The sequence below is a fragment of the Nyctibius grandis genome, unplaced genomic scaffold (genome assembly GCF_013368605.1).
Source record: "Nyctibius grandis isolate bNycGra1 unplaced genomic scaffold, bNycGra1.pri scaffold_90_arrow_ctg1, whole genome shotgun sequence".
Classification (NCBI taxonomy): domain Eukaryota; kingdom Metazoa; phylum Chordata; class Aves; order Nyctibiiformes; family Nyctibiidae; genus Nyctibius; species Nyctibius grandis.
Genome location: NW_027167612.1, coordinates 1,399 through 6,730, shown reverse-complemented (window position 1 = coordinate 6,730; position 5,332 = coordinate 1,399). Strand labels below are relative to the sequence as shown.

Genomic DNA, 5,332 nt, shown 5'->3' with positions numbered 1-5,332 from the left:
CTTTAGTAAAAAGGTAAAAGTAAAAAAGACCTGCACGCCAGAAACGAACGTAGACCTGCACGCCAGAAGGCGGCAAACCAGTCAGAAGAGGTACACCTGGAAGAGGCAGACCAGTAAAAGAAAAAGTAAAGAAAAAGCAAAAAAAGAAAAACTAATAAGCAGCAACTAAGCAGTGGCAACTAAGCAATAAAAAAGTAAAAGTAATAGTAAAAGCAACAGATGTTAAAAAAGCAGAAGTAAAAAATAAAGAGTAAATGTAAAAGTAACAAAAGCCAAGAAACTAAAGCCAAGAAACTAAAGCCAAGAAACTAAAGCCAAGAAACTAAAGCCAAAAAAATGTAAAAAAAATTAGAAAAGAGATAGACTGCACGCAGTAGACCTGCACGCCACGTGGAAGAAAGGTAGACCTGAACACCACAAGGGAGGGAGACCTAAACGCCCAAATGTCCAAACGTTTCACTCTCTGTCCAACAAAAAAACGAGACGGGAACCCGGTTCCAAAAAGGCGAACGACCGCAGATTGCTTCCGCAACAAAGCTGGCGGCCCTGAAAGCTATTCCTGCCTGCAATCGTCCCATGTCAGCCCTTTCACAGCCCGAACAACAATGGGCTCCGGGCTTGTTTACCTACCCAAATGTCCAAACGTTTCACGCTATGTCCAAGAAAAAGACGAGCCGAGAGCCAGGCTCCAAAATACGAACGTCTGCCGCCGGGTGCCCACCGAGGCGCTCTGTTGTTCGCCTTCCTCAACAAGACAGGGAGAAAATACAACAAAAAAGCTTGTGGGTCAAGATAAGGACAAAGAGATCACTCACCAACTTCCGTCACGGGAAAACACACTCTACTTGGGGAAATTAATTTAATTTATTGTCAATCAAAATCAGAGTAGGGTAACGAGAAATAAGAACAAATCTAAAAAACACCTTCCTCCCACCCCTCTCTTTTTTTTTCCTGGGCTCATCTTGACTCCCAGCTTCTCTACATCCTACCCTTGACCAACGCAGGGGGACGGGGATCAGGGGGTGCGGTCAGTTCATCACACACAGTCTCTGCCACTCATTCCTCCTCACGCTCTTCTTCTGCTCCAGCATAGGGTCCCTCCCATGGGGCCACAGGTCCTGTCGTTACACCTGCTCCAGCATGGGCTCCTCTCCACAGAGCCACAGCTGCTGACAGGAGCCTGCTCCAGCGCGGGCGCTCCACGGGGTCACGGCTTCCTTCGGGCACACCCACCTACTCCAGCGAGGGGTCCTCCGTGGGGTGCAGGTGCACATCTGCTCCACCGCGGACCTCCACGGGCTGCAGGGGGACAACCTGCGTCACCAGGGCTGCAGGGGAATCTCTGCTCTGGTGCCTGGAGCACCTCCTCCCCCCTCCCTGCAGGGCAGAGAGGAAGGGATTAAAAAACAGGGAAAGGGAGCTACCGAGACAGAGAGAGGGGCAGAGGGCAAAAGAAACAGCAATGGGCTACAGGCCAGAGAGGAGGGAGGGAGAGGGAACCGGACTGAGAGAGATGGAGAAAAGCAAAGATTTCTGATGGGCCACAGTGCAGAGATGGAGAAATTAAAAGAGGGGACAGTGAGGTGGACAGAGAGACACTGAGAAATACCAAAAAACCTCAGTGAGATGAAGGGGAGAGACAGAGGAATTAAAGAATAGGGCCAGGGAGCCAGACAGAGAACGATAAAGACAAAACCAGGCTATAGGACAGAGAAGGAAGAAATTAAAACATAGAGACAGGAACGTGAAATAAGATAATACAAGAAAGAAAAGTGTATCTAGAATACAGGGCAGAGGCAGAGAAAATTAGAAATAGGGACATGGAGCCAGATGGGGGCCAGACGGGGAGGGGTGGTAATTGTGAAGGGCTAAAGGGCAGATGGGGAGGAATTAAAAAAAATTGGGACAGGAAGACAGACAGATAGATGGAGAAAGACAAAAACAGTGATAGGCTGCAGGACAAAGGATGAAAAAAAGAGGGACAGGGAACAGGACAGAAGTGCAGACAGAAAAAAGAAAGCAGAGAGGCAGAACAACAGAGAAAGAGAGGGACTTGGAGAACGAGAGAGGAAGAGATGCAGGGAAGCGAAAAAAATTACAGCTGTGAGAGAAAGAGAAGGTGGGGCAGGGAAGGACCGCGACGCAGAAGAGGGGCGACACGGCCCCAAGGGTCCAGGACTCACCACGGCTTCCGCCCTTGGAGCTGCTGGGAGAATCTGACAGTTCGGATGCATCTTCCTCTCTCTCTGCCTCCCTTCCTCCTCTCTGGCTCCGGTCACTTGACTCTTATCCACCTAAGAGAACACATTGGTATCATACAGCTCTTACAACACGAGGCTTCCCAGATACACAGCCTCACACATGCCCACGCTACACGGCCCCTGGAGACCACCTCGGATGTTCAGCTCGGCCGGCCCGCTGCGTGCCGGCCTCCCCGAACTTCAGGCTCTGACGTGACCGGACCACCGCCTCCAGGCAACGTCCACGCACCCTGCCCACCCGCCGCTTTCCCACGCGGCCCCCCGACGCCCTCCCGCTCCCCCGCGCAAGCGGCCCGTTTACCTTCTGCTTTTGGCCCCCGAACCAGCTCACGGAGCGCCCGCTGCGGAGCCCAAAAACCCAGCTGCCGAGCCTGCTCTCCCCCTGCGGGGCGGCACCACCGCAGCCCGGCCGGCGCTTTATTAGCGCTCTCGCAGGCTTTACTTCTCCGCCATCTCCTGCACCGCCGCGCCCGCCCCCCGAACTCCCCCGAGGCCCAAAAGTCCCCCGCGGGGAGCCGGGCCCAGCCGCCCCGGGAGCGCAGACCCGCCCGCCCCCACGGACCGGGACCGGCGGCAGCAGCCGGGGCCCTTTCCCCCCCACCACCCCGTGCAGGCACCAGGACCCGCCCGGCGCCGCGATCCGCACCCCCCCACCCCGCCGGGAGCCGCGCGGGAACCACCGCCGCGCCGAGCCGGGACCTGCCGCCGGGACCGGCACCGCGCCGCCCCGGGAATTTGCGCCGGGACCGGCGCCGCGCCGCCCCGGCAGCCGCAGCCGCGCCACGCCGGGACCTACCGCCGGGACCGGCGCCGCGCCGGGACCTGCGCCTGGACCGGCGCCGCACCAGGACCTGCCGCCGGGACCGGGACGAGGACCGGCGCCGCGCCGCGCCGGAAGCCGCCGCTTTGCCAGAAGCCGCGCCAGGACGCGCGACCCGCTGCGCCGGGACCGGCGCCGCGCCGCCCCGGGAGCCTCCGCTCCGGTAGCCGCCGCCCCGCCGGGACCCGCGCCGGGACCCGCCCCGTCCCCGCCGCGCCGGAACCCGCGGAGAAAAAAAAAAAAAAAAAAAAAAAAAAAAAAAAAAAAGGTAAAAAAGCGGCGATACCGAAATGTGACCACAGGGCGGCAGCAGAAGGCGCCGCCAGAGCGCCCCTCAACTGCGCATGCGCGGCTCCCCAGGGGACCCCGCCCATGTCCTGCCCCTCAGGGCGGAGTCGCGCAGGAAACCACGCCCCGTCCCGCCCCCCAGGGCGGGGTTCTGCTGGAGGCCACGCCTCCCCGTCCCGCCCCCTCGGGGCGGGGTTCCGCAGGAGACCACGCCCAGTCCCTCCCCTCGGGGCGGGGTTCCGCGGGAGACCACGCCTCTGCTCCGCCCCCGCAGGGGCACGGCCACGCCCACGCCCGGCACCCAGGGCGGCAAGGAGCCGGCCACTGCGCATGCGCGGTTGCCCGGGGGACACCGACCATGTTCCGCCCGCGACCCCTTTAAGCACCGCTCCCTCGGCAAAAGCAGCGGCGGCCAACTAAAACGCAGCCTCGGAGACACTTTTTTAAAAGCGACCGCGATTAAGAAAAGGAGAAAATTAAAAAAATAGCTCCCGAGAACTAAAAGGGAGATCGAGAAAAAAACGTAAAAAGCGACCGCTGCTGCACCCAGCGCGGCCGGGGCGCCCCTCCGCTGCGCATGTGCGGCCCCCGAGCTGCACTGCCGCCCTCCCGACGCGCGGGGGCGCCACCGCCTCGCCTCTCCCACCGATGATTGGCGCGCGGTTTTACGCTCCGACACCCCTTTCCTCGGGGGACCCCCCCGTGCCCCACTTACCTGCCGCTCCGCTGCGTCCTTGCCCCGCCTCGGTGACATTCGGGTGCTCCAAATGACGTCATCACCACCCAGACCCCCTCCCCGCTTTTCATTCACCCCAAAAACACGCACTAAAGGAGGGAAACAGCCCTGACCGCCACCTCCTTACTCCTCCAAACGGTTGCCCCGTCACCAGCCCCGTCCCGCAGCCTGTCCCCCCGGCAGACGCCCCACGGCACAGGGGCACCATGCCAGGGGACGGTGCCGCGCCTCTCCCTCCGCCTCTGCTCCGCCTCGTTCCCGCGCCGGGACGGGCTCCCCAGGGCCACCGATGCCCCCGGCCCCTCTCGGCCCTCCACACCCGACGCCCCTCGCTGCCCCCACAGCCAGGAGCCTCCGCACACCGCGCCGGTCCCTCACCCTCACAAACGCTTAACGACCTGCAGGCAAACCTGCGCCGGCGGTAGCCGCCGAGCCTCACGACACGCTTACCACAAGGCGGCTGAAAAACAGAACTCCCAAGTTAGACTCCGGCACCGTCAAAAAACAGCACACAAGAAAGTAGAGGAACGCAGTCGGGATAAGAGCCAGGAGAGCAGTTGAGCTAAAGGAGGACTCTAGGTAAACAGGTCAGCTCGAAATACAACACAGCCTTTAACAGCCTGAGCGGTTTGAACACTTAACATCGGCATCGGGACTCACGGACACCATTTTCAACTCATTCCTAACATAAAAGCTGTTGTAGAAACTGTCGTGTACGTTGTCGTACAAGTTCTCATGAATTCAGCAGGTAAGAATCAGAAGAGGTGAAAAAGAATTAGGAGTAGAATAATAAATACAAGTCTAGCTAACAAACACGGGTGGGCTTTCACAACCCTTCAATATTCTTCTCAAAGCTCCTTTGTATAATCCTTGTTAAAGAAAATCGGCAGAGTCCGGGTCTCCAGGTTTGCCGATTCTTCATCGAAGCAACTCGAAGTTGGACCGCCACCACACTGAACGGTACCTGACTCAAATTCACTATCGGTTTATACAGAAACTAAGCAGCAGTTAGATCACAAACTTCTCACGAGCTTCTGTTAAAAATCCACTAACTATTTCCATTCCTCTTTCTTCCTTCGTCAAGCGTCCACAAAAGTCCATTGTCAGGAGTCCACAAAAGTCCCTTCTATTCCGTTGCTGAGCTGATCTTTATGCTCTGGTACCGCTCCGGCTCCGGTCGACACGCCCCCCATCCTTAATGTTCTTCCTGTAATCGGCGTCCCGCCT

General features: G+C 58.3%; 1 long non-coding RNA gene across 2 annotated transcripts; it reads right to left on the bottom strand.

Annotated features, from left to right (window-relative positions):
• Nucleotides 1–845: 845 nt before the first annotated feature.
• On the bottom strand, nt 846–3,137 carry LOC137677534 (uncharacterized). Of its 2 annotated transcripts, none has more exons than XR_011050286.1 (3): nt 3,058–3,137; nt 2,184–2,294; nt 846–1,377 (listed from the first exon to the last, which is right to left on the bottom strand). It is a non-coding gene; the product is annotated as an uncharacterized lncRNA (long non-coding RNA). The 2 variants fall into 2 exon arrangements; XR_011050287.1 differs by lacking the exon at nt 3,058–3,137 and adding an exon at nt 2,563–2,782.
• Between the last annotated feature and the right edge of the window lie 2,195 nt (nt 3,138–5,332).